This window comes from Schistocerca piceifrons, chromosome 2 (genome assembly GCF_021461385.2).
Source record: "Schistocerca piceifrons isolate TAMUIC-IGC-003096 chromosome 2, iqSchPice1.1, whole genome shotgun sequence".
NCBI classification, from domain to species: Eukaryota; Metazoa; Arthropoda; class Insecta; order Orthoptera; family Acrididae; genus Schistocerca; species Schistocerca piceifrons.
This window is the reverse complement of record NC_060139.1, coordinates 940,859,162-940,876,491: the sequence shown is the minus strand read 5'-3', so window position 1 is coordinate 940,876,491 and position 17,330 is coordinate 940,859,162. Positions and strand designations below refer to the sequence as shown.

The 17,330-nt window shown below is 42.8% G+C and overlaps 2 non-coding genes across 2 annotated transcripts; both read right to left on the bottom strand.

Moving 5' to 3' along the window:
* Positions 1-511: 511 nt before the first annotated feature.
* Trnah-gug lies at positions 512-583 on the bottom strand. Its single transcript has one exon. It is a non-coding gene; the product is annotated as a tRNA-His (tRNA).
* A 15,626-nt stretch (positions 584-16,209) lies between these two features.
* Positions 16,210-16,281, bottom strand: Trnah-gug. Its single transcript has one exon. It is a non-coding gene; the product is annotated as a tRNA-His (tRNA).
* Positions 16,282-17,330: the final 1,049 nt, after the last annotated feature.

Sequence of the window (17,330 nt, the reverse complement as noted above, 5' to 3'; positions counted from 1 at the left end):
ATGGTTCAAATGGCTCTGAGCACTATGGGACTTAACATAAGAGGTCATCAGTCCCCTAGAAATTAGAACTAATTAAACCTAACTAACCTAAGGACATCACACACATCCATGCCCGAGGCAGGATTCGAACCTGCGACCGTAGGAGCGGCGCGGTTCCGGACTGAAGCGCCTAGAACCGGGACAGCATGTAAGCTTTCAATACTACACCGATCATTTTCTAGGCACCTACTTCAAACTGAAGGATATTGGCAAGATAAAATGAAGCACTGCCTTCAATAGCATGCTATCATTTTAACATCTTTGTGGGAGACGCCGTGGTAACTCAAAACTTCAAAAGGCGTAACTTATAAAAATAAAGCGAAGATATCGTTGACTCGGTAATGTTAAAGAGAGCTGTTGCTGCTTTAAATTATTGTACGTTTTACAATTTCTGGGAAGTTATTGTGAACGTCGAGCACTGGTAAGAGTAGTTGTTTTTCGTTCTTTAACCTCAATAAAAATATTATGCCCTTGCCGTGACCAGGATTCGAACCTGGGTTCTTGCGGCCACAACGCAATGTCCTAATCACTAGACTATCACGGCTGACGCTGTTGTGCTCTCTGAGAAGAGAGTGTCTCGTTATCCACTTGAGTGCGCGCATGCCGCAACGCTGACGTAGTATTGACGTAGCTATCGCTGACACCGCTGCGGCCGCCGGCCGCCGGCCGCCGCTTTCTCAATCGTTGGAAACCGATAGGCACTTGCCATCACGGCCGTCTGAATGCCGCATGGTCTGGAGCGATAATGAACTGCAGGACCCCTATAATGCGCTATTTCACTTTAGTACAGCTATAGACTATAGGAATGACGGGTAATGTGCAGGGTGGTCAGAACATCCCGCTACAAACTTTAGGACTTGTAGAGGGCAATGAGTACATAATATTTTGAACAGGAACCCATGTCCGGAAATGTACCGATCCGTTCTACGGCGGTTCCAGTTCAGATGTTTAATTAATCCACTTCCGCTTGAGGAACAGAATTAGGTGTGAGGCAGTACAGTTATTAGGGACAAATAGACAGGAAACATAACTAAACATCCATTTATCACTTAAGCGCATTTGTCCGTATTAACACGTGAACATTACGTGTTTACATTATTGCGAAACAAAAGAACCCAGAATTCTGTACATACAGAACAGTACTGATGCATTACAATAGCGGCTAGATGCGGCGACCACCAACGTTGTTACATTGTACCAACGAAGCACGTTCTGAAACACTCTCCCCATCCCCCCTGGTGTCTGAAGAGTGCAGCAGCAAGAACTCGTGGTAGCAGATCTTCCTCAGGTTGTACAGGAGTCTCGTAAATGAGCTTAAGTGACAAATGAATGTTTCATTATATTTCCATTCCAATTGCTAAATAATAATTGTACTGCGTCACTCCTAATTCAATTCCTTAAGCAGAAGTGGCCGAGTTAAACATCCGAATTGAAACAGTAGTAGAGCGGAAACGCTACGTTCCCGGGCGTGGGTTCCTATTCAAAATATTATGTACTAACTCCTATCCACAAGTCCTAGAAGTTTGCAATGGAAATTTCCGAACGTCCTGTAGGATGTGTATAAGAACCACAAGGTAACTATAAGAATGGAACATCAAGACTGAAGTACTCGGTTAAAAAACTTGTCCAAGTGCTTGCAGGGGTCGGTTCGCACTATCAGGGTTCTGTACAAACATAATTATGTATGTAGACAGTCCATCTGTCCTAGGAATTGAGTATCTCGACGATTTTTGCCTAACATCGACATTGGAAAGTGGCATGGTATCGGTGCCCGTGATCTCGAGCAGTTTCGAGAACGTTTTGATTTATATTTGAAGTCGGATAACAAATGACGACAGAAACATTTTTTCGTGTGATATACTACCAAATTAACGTCTTTCCAATCTTTTCATTACTTGCGCTATGAAACATTGTTTTTACCAGATTTCTCAATTCTAGTTCAACGGGAACTACATTATACACACATCAAAAAGAGTTTTGCATCACCCTGATTCCCAGAACTCGGGAGACAGACGTTGACTGTGCATAAGGTATCACAGACACAGTCCCTCTGACTTTTCAGAGATGTCACTAAACCCGCCCAAAGATGTAAACAACCATGATTGAGCAGCACCTGTTAGAGGGAGGGGGCCGACAGACGATCTTTTCCAGTCATTCTACCAGGAAGGAGGTACACGGCTCGTGTTGTCTGTAGTTCAACCATGCCTAGACGGTCAATACCGCGGTTCGATCGCGCGCGCATTGTTACTTTGTGCCAGGAAGGGCTCTCAACAAGGGAAGTGTCTAGGCGTCTCGGAGTGAACCAAAGAGATGTTTCTTGTACATTAAAGAGATACAGAGAGACAAGAAATGTCGATGACATGCCTCGCTCAGGCCGCCCAAGGGCTATTACTGCAGTGGATGACCGCTATCTACGGATTAACGGTCGGAGGAACCCTGACAGCAACGCCACGATGTTGAATAATGCTTTTCGTGGTGGCGCAGGCCGTCGTGTTACGACTCAAACTCTGTGCATTAGACTGTATGACGGGCACCTTCACTCCCGACGTCATTGGCGAGGTCCATCTTTGCAACCACGACATGCAGCGCTCTGAATGTCTCGCTGTATGGTGGTACGTGAATGTTTGGTTTCCATGAGCAATTAAAACGGCGCAGATGATGTTTATGTAGATCTCTATTCCAATTTTCTGTACAGGTTCCGGAACTCTCGGAAGCGAGATAATTCAAGACTTTTTTTGAAGTGTGTAGGTTTTGATAAGTTAGGCTGACGGAATCAAAATATGTGACATAAATAACCGCATCTTTTTATTGCATTTACTTAGAAGAATCAGTTTTTTAGACCACCAAGGGACCGTTGGTTTAGAACGTCACCATGAATTTCAAATTGATACGCCTATCCGTTACTGAGAAAAAGCAACAGTCGAACAGACCGACAGACAGACAAACAAACAGACAACAAAGAGATCCTGTAAGGGTTCCGTTTTTACAAATTGTGAGGCGAAAGCCTGGAAATATCAGAGATAGGTAATGCTCCGCTAATGTTCAGTCTGTACATCGAAGAAGTAATCGCGGAAATAAAAGATAGACTCAGGAGTGGGATTAAAATTCAGGGTGTGAAAGAATATCAACGATGAGATTTGCTGAAAACAGTGCAATTCTCCGCGAAAGCGAGGAAGAATTGCAGGAGATACTGAAAGGAATTAACAGTCTGCTGAACGCAAATTATCGTTTGAAAGCAAATCGAAGAAAGACGAAAATAGTGAGGAGTCGCATAAACATAAATGACAGACTATGAAGTAGACAAAGTGAAGGAATATTTCAGAATGAAATTCAGTCTCCAGTTGCAACTGACGAGTGAATTTTATTCTGAAATGTATACTACAGTTGCTGAAAATTACAGGTATGAATACAAAAATGAACGAATTGTGCTGGGGTAAACAGAAGAAAAAGTACAGTATTGCGGGGCGGGTACTGTGAAGTAGACAAAGTGAAGGAATTTTACTAGCTTGGAAGGAAAATAACCCATGGCTGACGAAGCAAGTGTGACAAAAAAAAAAAAAAAAAAAAAAAAAATGTTAGCATATGCAAAGAGGGCATTCCTGACGAAAAGAAGCCTACTGGTATCTGAGGAAGCACATCTGGAGCACACCATTGTACAACCATGGGCAATGGAAAAACTGGAGCAAAAGCGAAAAAAGTGTTGGAGGTGTGGCACTGTAGCAGCATGCTGAAAATTAGATGGGCTGATCAAGACAAGTAGTGAAGTTCTCTGCATAATCGGCGAGGATAGAAATATGTGGAAAAAATTGACATGAATAAGGGACATGACGATAGGACGTCTGCTGAGACATCAAAGAATAATTTCCATGGTACGACAGCAGTGGTTCCAAACTCTGCTTAGACCGTTACCTCTGAATGCAATTAAACATTAGCTAATACCCTCCCGTCTGTGTCCCTCCCCTAGTCGTCTGTTGCCCGCACCCGCCCCCCCCCCACCCCTCGTCCCCCACATCCCCACATTATCACCAACTTCAGCACCTAACTAAATTGTGGAATGAAAGACTTTTCTTGTAACACTTATTTCTAAAATGATGAAAAATGAATGATATTTAGTTTGAGTACCTGAGTGTTTTTAGAAAGAATGACGAAGGAATTCGAGGTGCATCGCAAGTGCTATCCACAACTCCTTCTCAGATCAGAACGCTAACTATCCACAGTGAGAGTAGATACCTGCTACAAAACATATTTCCCCTGCATTACCCCCCCCCCTCCCATGGCGGCATTTGCTTAACTTGCACACTGCAACCGTATTTAGAAGCAACCAAATTAAAATTTGTGCACTACACTTACTGTCCGTAAATCACTTGATTGCTGCTCTCCTTACTTCTGAACTGGAAGAAATTTTGAGGACTTCAGGCTGTTAATGATCTGCATCTGACCACAGCCACTATTAGTAATAATAATACCGTGTACAGCGCTATAGTAGCCCTTATGTAGTTACTGCTGTGTCGTGCCGTCAAGTAATTCATTTACACGATACGATCCGGCGGTAAACCCGAAAATTGTATTTGCAACAGATCTGTGCGGAAAGCATGAAAAGTCACAATTTATTTACCTTTCTCGAAGCGAGTACTGAAGCACTCTCTGGGCTAGTGCAGATACTATATGCAATTTGGGAAAGATGTTTTCTTGAGATATTTAGCATTTGTTACGTATATGCCTCACTTTTATCATCAGCGATATACACAAACAACAACAAATGTGTGTAGTGGGTAGACCGTGTGAGGAACCTGTAACCTCCACTGCATTAATGCTGATAACTGAGATAAAGTAATTATTGATAAGTTATATAATCAGTATCAGTCTTACAAAATTGTGATAATGGTAATGCTGTTTTGAAAATAATTTTGTTTCTTGTCTGAAACAATATCGAATCGTTTTGTTTTTATCCCTCAGAAAATGTCATGTTACTCTTCAGGGAGTAATTACCCCAGGTTGTGAAACGCTGTACCAGTGTCATCTATGGAGAGTAAAAAGTGCAGGGGAAGACAAAGATTGCTCTATCACCAATAAATAAATGATTGTTTGTAAACGCTACTCTGAGGTGATGAGGTTGCCACAGGAAGGGACCGATGATCGAGAAAACCGTTGTGTTTATCCTATTGCGTAGAGGCCGCGGGCCGCGCGGGATTAACCTAGCGGTCAGTCATGGACTGTGCGGATGGTCCCGGCGGAGGTTCGAGACCTCCCTCGGGCATGGGTCTGTGTGTGTGTGTGTGTGTGTGTGTGTGTGTGTGTGTGTGTGTGTGTGTGTATGTTCTTAGGATAATTTAGGTTAAGTAATGTGTAAGCTTAGAGACTGATGACCTTAGCAGTTAAGTCCCATAAGATTTCACACACATTTGAACATTTTTGAAGAAGAGGCGGGGAGGCGGATGCGAGCAATCGCCGTGGATTCGTTCTTGCGTCCATGTTTGACGACACTGTTATTCATCCAGTGTGCTCTAATTGCTTTTTAGGTTAAACTGGCTTTCCTTTCTTCCTGATCTAACTACTACCCTCTCTTCACTAGTGCTTGTATAACTTCTCTCCAGCTTGTGATTTTGCCTGTGTTGCTGACCGTAACAAACGTGACTCAGTTGGAAGAGTGGGCATGAATTTACACTGCGGGTAGGAAAAGGTATGTGATATGAGACAGGTACGATACCATATTTCATCGCTTTCTGTTCTAAAAAGGATTCGAGGTTCCAACGTGGTAGCATCTAATGTACCCTCTGGCAATAAGCAGGCCCTATTAAAATAAAGGGAACCGATTCGATATATTCCTGTTAGGGTCATGGTACTCAAATACTGCAGGAAGATTTCAGATCGATTCACTTTATTTTAATAGGACCTGATTATGGGCAGAGGGTATTTTAGACGTTACAACACCATATCAGGAGGATCATTTTTGCTGACAGGAAAGGATTATATATAATATCATTTCTATCTCAAGGCAGAAAAGATCGACATGAAAGGGAAAATAATGACAATACAGTACAGGAGAAAGATAATTTCTCATTACATGCACTTTACATTAGAAAAAAATTATGTTTGCGCAGGAAAAAAAATTCTAAAACATGCCACTATGCAGTGTCATAACCACTTTCTTCCCCTCCTTCACCTTCCTTGCTACCAATGTCTTCTTAATTGTATGTTGGATGTATGAATGTAGGTAATCACACCGTAGTAAAATAATGATTGCACTGCTAATGTCCGTTTGAATAAACTGTTTTGTTGAAACAGATAATTATTAAATAATTTCTCTTTTCCTCCCGCGTACATTAGAAACAAGTGAAAACTAGCTCCATTCTAACAATGAGGTATTTTCCTTCGACCTGTTCAATAAGTGATGCAATATATCTTCTTCTCTGCCGATTTTTGGTGAAAAAAATTCGGATTTTTTTGTGGGGCGTCATGAATATCCCCGCTATAGTTCCATGAAGTTCCGATAGATGGCGGCGCTATAGTAGCCTTCAAAATGGCGTCTGAAATGGAAGTGCGTTCCAAGCAGAGACCTGTCACTTTTGTTTTTTTCTTCTGGAGGAAAACAGCTTTACGGATACTCAGATGGCTGGTTGGTTGTTTCGGGGAAGGAGACCAGACAGCGAGGTCATCGGTCTCATCGGATTAGGGAAGGACGGGGAAGGAAGTCGGCCGTGCTCTTTGAAAGGAACCATCCCGGCATTTGCCTGGAGTGATTTAGGGAAATCACGGAAAACCTAAATCAGGATGGCCGGACGCGGGATTGAACCGTCGTCCTCCCGAATGCGAGTCCAGTGTCTAACCACTGCGCCACCTCGCTCGGTGATACTCAGATGTTTGCAAAATATCTACGAAGGGAACAAAAGCAAGTGAGTCGTTGGGCGAGGCGTCTGTGATGACAGCAACAACGTCGTGCAAACCTGTCCCATCCCCCGAGTGCCAAACGACTACACGCACCTGTAGCTTCTGCAGTGTTGGAACGTGCGGACAGTCTCCTTCGATGTGGCTAACGGAACACAATCAAACGCCTCGCTGATTGCTGATACAGTCTTTCACTTTTTGTGGTGCTCAAATGTGTGCGCCCGCTGGTTTCCTTACCGCCTAACAGTAGACCGTAAAGAGCAATGCGTGTTACGAGGCTGATACAATTTTTTGTCGTACATCTTCACAGGCGATGAACGTGGGTTTTATCACTTCGAAGCGGAAACCAAACGGCAATTCATGGAGTGACGCCTCACCACCTCTGTGCGCTTTCAGCCGGTAGTGTCACGACGACGGACTTCTAGGGCTCTGAAGGCGTTGTTCTGTTCGATTTCCTCCATCATGGTGCGACTATCAACTCCGAAGTGTACTGTGCTACACTCAGGAAACTGAAGAAACGACTTCAGTGGGTTCGTCACCTCAACCACATCTTTTTGGCCCAATGAAGGCTACACTCCACGGGAAGCAGTACGTGTATGACGGGGAGGTTACTGATGCAGGAAGACATTGATTCCGATGTCGACCAGTAGAATATATAGACTCTCCCATTAAGGTGGTGTAAGGCCGTCAGTTGAACAGTGATCATGTTGAAAAATTGAGTTTTGTAGCTATAGAAGTGGAGATTACTGTGGTGTATTGTAATCCTGATCAAAACCAAAAAGCGTTAAAAAAAAGTGTTGCAATAGCTATTGAACTCCCCTCGTATTTTGGTCTAATAATACAAATCGAACACAAATGAATATTTAACTGAATATTTGGAGATACAGTTGTGTAATTTGTCTTCGTCTGTACCTGACACATCCGTCAGAGTGTATCAGACACTGATCTAAAACCTTTGGTTCTTTAGAACCTAAAGAAAAATTTTCATATGTAATTCATAAATAAGACGCATAAATAAGTGAGAATAAAATGTTTAAAATCGAACATCAACCTATAAACACACACTTCTGCATCACAGTATTCTTTAGCAAGTTCGCGTATTTTATTCGGTGATCCTTTATCTATTAAAGATGGTGATATTGTGTTGTTACGTGTATCAAAAAATATTCTTACTTTTTCTCCTATAGTTGATGGCAAATGTTAAGTCGTATGTTGTCCGCGTGGATTATTCCGAGGCATTTCAGCTTGTCAGTCCATACCAGTTGTCCTTGAGCTCCGACTTCATCTTCTCGACCAATGATCGTAATTCCTTACTTAACTTGCCACCGGATGCAAGGTCATACATCTTAGTAATGTGGAGTGCAGTTTTTATTTCACTTTCACTTCAGGCCAGGAATCGTACGTCTTCAGTATATCATTTACATTTTTTTTCATGTATTTGTAAATCCTGCAGTTCGTGCGTTTGTGCGAACAGGAAACGCTCCATAGCTATCGCGAAAAGTATCATAGCCATGGGAGAACCTTGCCTGACAGAGCTACTTATCTTCATTAGCCTTCTTGTTGTCATTTGTATTAATTTTGCATGTACTATTCGTTAGCAGGTTTTCTGTCATGGCGATAAATTGTTGACGAAAATTCATCGCTCGAATCATGTTGAAAAGGTATGAATGGTTTACTCTGTAGAACGCTTCTTCGTAATCAAGTGGTACTATTGCGTATCTAATTTTGCAAGTTTCAGTTATCGATACCATATCTCTGCAAACACTTAAGATTTGATAAATCTTTTTGTTGTTATTGTAGTCTTCAGTCCGAAGTCTGGTTGGTCAGCTCTCCATGCTACTCTATCCCGTGCAAGCCTCTCCATCTCCGAATAACTACTGCATCCTACATATTCCTGAATCTGCTTACTGTATTCATCTCTTGGTATCCGTCTACGATTTTAACTCCCTCCACCCCCACCCCCCCACCACCAGTTCTCTCAGATACTAATCTGTTGATACTGGTGATCCCTTGATGTCACAGGATGTGTCCTATCAACAGATCCCTTCGTTTGGCAAGGCTGTGCCATAAATTTCTTGACTCCCCAGTTCTATTCAGTAGTTCCTCATTAGTTACGTGATCAACCCATCTAACTTTTAGCGTTCTTCTGTCGCACGGCATTTCGATAGCTTCTTCCATTCTCATTTTATCTAAACTGTTTGTCGTCCATGTCAATATTTCAGCTTCTATTCTTCTGTACATAATTTTCAAATATTATTGAGTCTCTTTTGTACAACTTTCTTAGTCACTGAAAATGATATTCCATTCTGTTATTCTGCCAGGCATTTTTCTAGCGAGAGCACTTTTTCAGGGTCCACGTTACAGCAGGTTTGGCACACTTTATCCACCAACGCATCGATGAACTGTAGTTTGGTAACCATTCAACACACTCATCCCACGTAAGTGTTAAGCGCTGTGCGGCATCCAGGATCTAATAAATGATCCACATGAAGTTTCCACTGCCCCTTTGCTTTATAGTTTCCTTGTGTCTCCATCTTAGTAGCACAAATGTCACAGCATGATCGGAAAATGTGGTTGCCCAAATTTCCGACCGTAGGACATGTTGCTTCACATCACCTGTTGCATATATCCCGTCTAAACGGCTTGCAGAATAACAAATGAAAAGCACTAGTTTACTATTGTTCTACAGTATTAATTTATTGTGGAAACCGGTTTTCGGCTTACAAGGCCATCATCAGTCATTTACAGACTGTCGTCGACAAAGAAATGTCAATGTTGTAAAATACATTGGAAAAGAAGTTACTTATCTAGATGGAAGCCCAAACGCACAGTAAATGACAGTGCGACGGTAATGCAATGTAAAAAGAAAACATTTGAGCAATAAATAAGGATAAATGGAATAAGCAGGAAAAAACTAAGACAAAACTGGGAAAGCATGCCTACATTACAGTTTATATTAATAGACAAAGCTAATAAATAAAATAAATTTAGTACCTGGGAAGGCCGCAACTACAGAATATTTTAATATGTTAAGCAATATTAATAAGATAAACAGAAACGAATAAATGCAGGAAACTGGAGGAATGAGAGGGAATATATAGTAAATGACATCTTTGACAGTGTGGTGGTACTGCATATAAAAAGTAAAAAATTGAACAGTATACAAATACAAAGGGAGCTTACAGGAATAACATTAACGTTATACTCAAAAACTGTCCCTGTGTAATAGTATGTATTAAATAAATGAACCAAGCAAAACAAAAACAGCACTTGACAAGAGGTATTAAATATGGAAGATAACACAAGTAACAATTAAAAGAAAGACTTAACGATTGTAATTACAAACTATATGGATTACATAGGCAATTTCAGTAAAATAGAAGAACTCGATGAATATGGGACAATGGGCGAATATGAGGGAAGTAATGAAAAACAGAGGATTATGTGAAGTTTAGAAGAGATGAAGTATTAAGTTATGTCTGGTCGTTTATGATTAGATCTGGACTGAAAGCTGTATGAAGTTAATTACCAAGGCTTCCAGTGGACAAAGTTTTTGGCCTGTGCGTTCATGTTCAGCCAGCCTCGCTGCTATGTCTTTGCCTGACTGATCAATGTAAAATGTGTCACAATCAGAACAGGTAATTTTGTGTACCCCACTGTTGGCAATGTCTGAGTCTTATCTATGCTTCTGAAAATAAACTGGGCTGCTGTGTTCTTAAGATAGTAGGAAATCCTATACTTGGAGTCCTCAGGTTTTTGCTACAGTATGTGATACCTCTCCTATATATGGTAATGTACACTACTACTTGTAGACAGTTGAAGTGGCAGCATAATAGCTAATAACCGTGCAGATCCTCCCATGTGTCGACAAACCCTAACGTTTTCAAGCTCCATTGATTTTTTAGCGTATGGTCTTTTGGATTAATGGCGTACTTAAAAATCACCGGCAGATATGTGAGCATGGCCCGTTGCAAACAGTGCAAACAGTGGTATTATCAATTCTTTGAAGAATTCTACTCGCTGCTGTCTCTCCCTGTGTTTGAAGGCAAATAAAAGTTGATTGTTCTGTTGTTATTTACTGGGAACGCTACGCCTCTGCTGTTAAGAAGATATTCAGTATTACGGACTGTGATACTTTCTTTAGGTAATATCACAGTTCTGCCTTCTTTAATGGAACCGGTGTTAATTATTGCATTGTAGCCTGATAGTGCTCCAGCCCGATATGTCACTTTTTACAACATTACAACTTAAGTACCTTCTGCATAAGCAGGACGGTGAGAAAGTCTGAAAAGCTTGTGAAGGTGTTGCAGTGTAGGCTGTCCTGAGATGTAATTGTTGAGAAAATAGTTTGACACGTTGCACCGTCTTCGAGTACATTAGCATTGAAGTTAGCCCACCAGGCCCTTCGAGAGCAATTTCAAGTGTCCCGCCAGATACAATTAAAGTCAGTTGTTGCCATAGCGTAGATGATGGCGCAGAGACTGCTCAGCCTTTGACTCAGGTTTGATCCTTACTACCGTCTCATGTCCAATGTTTTTATCGCTCTCCTGTTCGGTTTCAAAAAACCAAAGGAAGGACACGCTTGGTGGCACTGCCTCTGTCGGGCTGCTTGAATTTGCGCGCAACTGCGTGCTGGCTAACTTCAGTGCTAATGAAGTCGGAAACAGCGCTACTCATCGAATTTTTTTTAATAATTATTTCTCAGTGCAATCTACCCTGAAACACCCTTACAAGCTTTACAGACTGTTTCAGACAACGCTGAATAAGGTGCAGGTGGTTCTTCAACTTGGGAGTGAGCAGTATCTTGTTGATATTCGGTGTTGCAATCCTGTAGTAATTCTATCATATTAGGATGAGCTTTGTTTCATTGTATATCTCATTGTATATCTGTATATCTCTCACCTTCCTCTCTATATTTCTTTCTAGATGATGATGATGAAGTCCCATACTCCGTGACAGACCGTAGGGGAACGATGCGGGAGATCTGCATCGCCGTACTAGGGAAGGTCCTAGTGGAGGTGGTTTGCCATTGCCTTCCTCCGACCGTAATTTGGGACGAATGACGATGATGAAGACGGCAACAACAACACCTAGTCCTCTCGAGGCCGGGAAAATCCCTGACCCGTCGGCAATCGAACCCGGGGCTCCGTGCTCGGGAAGCGAGAACGCTACCACGAGACCACGAGCAGCGGACATTTTCTTTCTAATGTTCGCATATTTCCATTTAATAGAAATCTGAGTCATCATGAGCTCCTGTTTCTCGTGCTAGGGACTTCCGTTTTGTATTAGGTTCTTCTCTGGTAAGCCGCTTGTGTCATTTCACCAATGGTCTCCGTCATCATGGTATTGGTCTTCTTCTTTATCATCAGTCCAGTCCGGTGAATGAATGTCTTTCCGCTTCTCCTTTTTCTTCTCTGCTGCTTCTGTTGGGAGTTTATCGGTCTCTGTTTTACTTTTCGGAGTCAGTTTTGCATATACGGAGGCGCCTAATTTTTCAATGCCAGGGCCCGACGATTCTTCCGTTGAATGTTTTGTATCCCGCCTGGAAGGCGGCACGTGGGTCTGCTCCTGTAAACTGAAGGGTAGGCCGAGTGTAGGAAGCGAATAGGAGCAGGAAAAGGTGAAGTACTACGGTACAACGTATAAGTTAAAACTCTTTTACTGGTGTATGAACATGTACAAATTAAAATATAACTTAACTTTGACTGAGATGAACACGTAAAGTTGCTGTCGTTTGTCATGTGTCGTTCATTTCTATATATAGGGTGTTTCAAAAATGGCCGGTATATTTGAAACGGCAATAAAAACTAAACGAGCAGCGATAGAAATACACCGTTTGTTGCAATATGCTTGGGACAACAGTACATTTTCAGGCGGACAAACTTTCGAAATTACAGTAGTTACAGTTTTCAACAACAGATGGCGCTGCAAGTGGTGTGAAAGATATAGAAGACAACGCAGTCTGTGGGTGCGCCATTCTGTACGTCGTCTTTCTGCTGTAAGCGTGTGCTGTTCACAACGTGCAAGTGTGCTGTAGACAACATGGTTTATTCCTTAGAACAGAGGATTTTTATGGTGTTGGAATTCCACCGCCTAGAACAGTGTTGTTGCAACAAGACGAAGTTTTCAACGGAGGTTTAATGTAACCAAAGGACCGAAAAGCGATACAATAAAGGATCTGTTTGAAAAATTTCAACGGACTGGGAACGTGACGGATGAACGTGCTGGAAAGGTAGGGCGACCGCGTACAGCAAACCACAGAGGGCAACGCGCAGCTAGTGCAGCAGGTGATCCAACAGCGGCCTCGGGTTTCCGTTCGCCGTGTTGCAGCTGCGGTCCAAATGACGCCAACGTCCACGTATCGTCTCATGCGCCAGAGTTTACACCTCTATCCATACAAAATTCAAACGCGGCAACCCCTCAGCGCCGCTACCATTGCTGCACGAGAGACATTCGCTAACGATATAGTGCACAGGATTGATGACGGCGATATGCATGTGGGCAGCATTTGGTTTACTGACGAAGCTTATTTTTACCTGGACGGCTTCGTCAATAAACAGAACTGGCGCATATGGGGAACCGAAAAGCCCCATGTTGCAGCTCCATCGTCCCTGCATCCTCAAAAAGTACTGGTCTGGGCCGCCATTTCTTCCAAAGGAATCATTGGCCCATTTTTCAGATCCGAAACGATTACTGCATCACGCTATCTGGAATTCTTCGTGAATTTGTGGCGGTACAAACTGCCTTAGACGACACTGCGAACACCTCGTGGTTTATGCAAGATGGTGCCCGGCCACATCGCACGGCCGACGTCTTTAATTTCCTGAATGAATATTTCGATGATCGTGTGATTGCTTTGGGCTATCCGAAACATACTGGAGGCGGCGTGGATTGGCCTCCCTATTCGCCAGACATGAACCCCTGTGACTTCTTTCTGTGGGGACACTTGAAAGACCAGGTGTACCGCCAGAATCCAGAAACAATTGAACAGCTGAAGCAGTACATCTCATCTGCATGTGAAGCCATTCCGCCAGACACGTTGTCAAAGGTTTCGGGTAATTTCATTCAGAGACTACGCCATATTATTGCTACGCATGGTGGATGTATGGAAAATATCGTACTATAGAGTTTCCCAGACCGCAGCGCCATCTGTTGTTGAAAATTGTAACTACTGTAATTTCGAAAGTTTGTCTGCCTGAAAATGTACTGTTGTCCCAAGCATATTGCAACAAACGGTGTATTTCTATCGCTGCTCGTTTAGTTTTTATTGCCGTTTCAAATATACCGGTCATTTTTGAAACACCCTATATATATATATATATATATATATATATATATATATATATATATATATATATATATATATATTTTGCAACTGCTTGACCCTGTCTCAAGGTAGGTATAATTTTGTCCGTTCCCTGATGGGCAGTCATGCATTTTTTATTTTTCGACGGATGTTTGTCTAATGGTTTTCATTTGTCTCTACTGTTTCGGTGTCATGGGCAGACTGTGCTCAATACCGGTCACAGGCAGGGCGCCTGAGTGAGCTGTTGCGCTCAACATACGCAACGTTGCTATGTTCCTTTTCTGCTGGTTGCTTGGATATCGTGTTCTCTTACCTGTCTTCTGGATTGTTTGTATCCATCCGAATGACCGCTGTTTGCTTTCGCTGCCAAGTGTCCACCTCCGAAGCCGTGGCCGATGGTCTGCGAACTGCCGCAACGTGTGTCAGTGGTAGCTGCTACGTAGTGTTTGTAACTGCTGCGTCACCGGTCGGTAGTTGCGTCACTCGTCTTTGCAAACGTTGAGCGAGAATATGTCCAGTCGAATACAGCCAGCTCTCGTTCGCGGTTCCCCCTCATATATTAAGAGCTTTATACCCGAAGACATTGATATAGGACGATACTGAACACATCGATTTTAATCTGCTGCACACCACAGAGAAACTGAAATTTATAAGCAGCGCACTACCTCCCGGCTACGATGCTTATAATAGTTCCATTAGGTCTCAACACAGAATCAATTTGCTCGGGAATTATTTCCAGTGGGAGTTCAAAAACTAATTGTTGTAATACCAAATGCAGCATGGGTTACTTTAGCCTGACCAGAAGTGCCATTAGCATGCCGCAGTGGTAACACCGGTTCCAGTCAGATCAATGAGTTTAAGTGCTGTCGGGCTGGGCTAGCACTTGGATGGGTAACCATCCGGTCTGCCCGGCGCTGTTGGCAAGCGGGGTGCACTCAGCCCTTGAGAGGCAAACTGAGGACCTGCTTGATTGAGAAGTAGCGCCTCCGGTCTCGTAAACTGACATACGGCCGGGAGAGCGGTGTGCTGACCACATGCCCCTTCATATCCGCATCCAGTGGCGCCTATGGGTTGAGGATGACACGGCGGCCGGTCGGTGCCGTTGGGCCTTCATGTCCTGTTCGGGAGTAGTTTAGTATTTTTTTTTTCTTTTTAGTATTGCCACTCGAATGTTTAAACCTAAAACTGCATCCACAAAGTTCAACAATTTGATTACATTTCACAGCGTTCTTGAACTTGAGGAAAACAGTTCTTCCGCAAACCGATTAGTGCACTCCAATGATGTCATCACTTGTTAACTTGACCGACTCCTACACGAATCCCTCCACTTCAAATGAATTAGGTCCTGCGAAGGCATTATCAAACGTAAACTTCAAGGTATACTTCCTTAGAGAGATTCTGCCATTACCAGTTTCTACAGTTAGTTGATGTTAGTAGTTGTGAATGTGCTACGGCGTTGAACTCCCCAGCTACAGCAATCGGTCAGCAGCAGCGACGACGTAAACGCAGCACACCCGCACAGCTCGGTCGTCAAAGCCCGAAACTGGAGGCATTTCAGTACCATGGTACTGACAGGAAGATCTCAGACGGGGTCTCCTTATTTTAATAGAAGCTCATTATGGGCAGAGGGTACTACAGATGTTCCCAAGCCACAGCAGAGGGATCGGTTTTAAAACAGAAAGAAGTGAAACATGGTATCGCTTCTGTCTCAAGATAGTAAGTACGGACACGAATAGCTAAAATAATGACAACAAGAGTTTAAATGCTTGAATTGCAATGCAGTAGATTGCTGTAGTTGCCAAGAGTGGTGATAAGCTTCACAGTGATTTTAAGAAAGCGTTCCAACCTTTTAGCCGTTATTCGACAGAAAGTAAAGGGAAGCCACTGAAAGATAACCGGGCGAAGTATATTTCTGCTGTCGATAACCAGTGAGAGGGATTGTTTGTTACTTAGAAATTTAGATAAAAATATTACCCCAATGCCGTGACCAGGATTCGAACCTGGGTTCTTGCGGCCACAACGCAATGTCCTAACCACTAGACTATCACGGCTGGCAGCAGCAAAGTACTCGAGTTGGGTATAAGCCGTTTTTCTGCAGACTCCGCAGAACCAATGGCCGTGGCTACGACGTCACGAGCAAGTTCTCTGGTCAGCCGCGGCGCTTTCTCCGGACCAGCACTCGTAGGAAAGAGCGAGAGCGTCACGGAATACGGGTGACGGTGTTGTCTTTCTATTTTCCCTGAGTGCCAAATTTCCAAAATTCACTTTAGAAAAATGAAATAAAGTGAAAGGAAGGCTAGTAAGGTAAACGCTACTTCGTGCTCCTTCAATCCGCCCTCTTACATTGAAAGCCCCCTACTCCTGTCTAAATTTAATAACGTATGTAACTGGTATGGGCTCAGTGTTAATGCCCTGTAAATATATTCCTTCATGTAAAAAATTTTTACTCAGGAGTCAGAAATAACCCAATCTGTCTTCTGTTAGATAGATGTTCCGAAGTGGGGACAACATTCATAGCGCCACGAGGAATATAAGGGGAACCAGAACAATATTTTAAGTAATGCCAAATTACGACCAAGAGTTCCGAACATGCTAATACAGCCTGAAAACATAGTGCATCATCTCTTACAGAGAAAATGCATGCAGTGGAGGTGTAAACAGTACAACACTGTTTAGTACAACACCTATTCGTAACAAATTTTAATCACAATGGGCAGGCATATCGTTCTCAGTAGCTCAGACCTACCGCGTTCTTGCTGTGAAATGCGCGAAAAGAAATACTCAGTAAACGTATCGTTTGCTGATGCCAGCTTATCTGAATAACGATTCCACTAGGGCACACGTATTGAGGGAGTTGCTCTCGCATCAACTACGAATTCCAATAAATAAAGAGAGATCACATGCATTTTGACTACTAAAACGTGATAAACTTATAAGTGGCTTCGGGATGAAAACTAATTACGGCGAATATGAAGCAGCCTTTGATTATTATTCACTAAGCGAACACATACACCTCCCTAGGGACCACCTGTAATAGAGTACCACGTGTCTTCAAAAACCAGAACAAAAGGCACACCACAAAATCTCATATTCCTGTAAG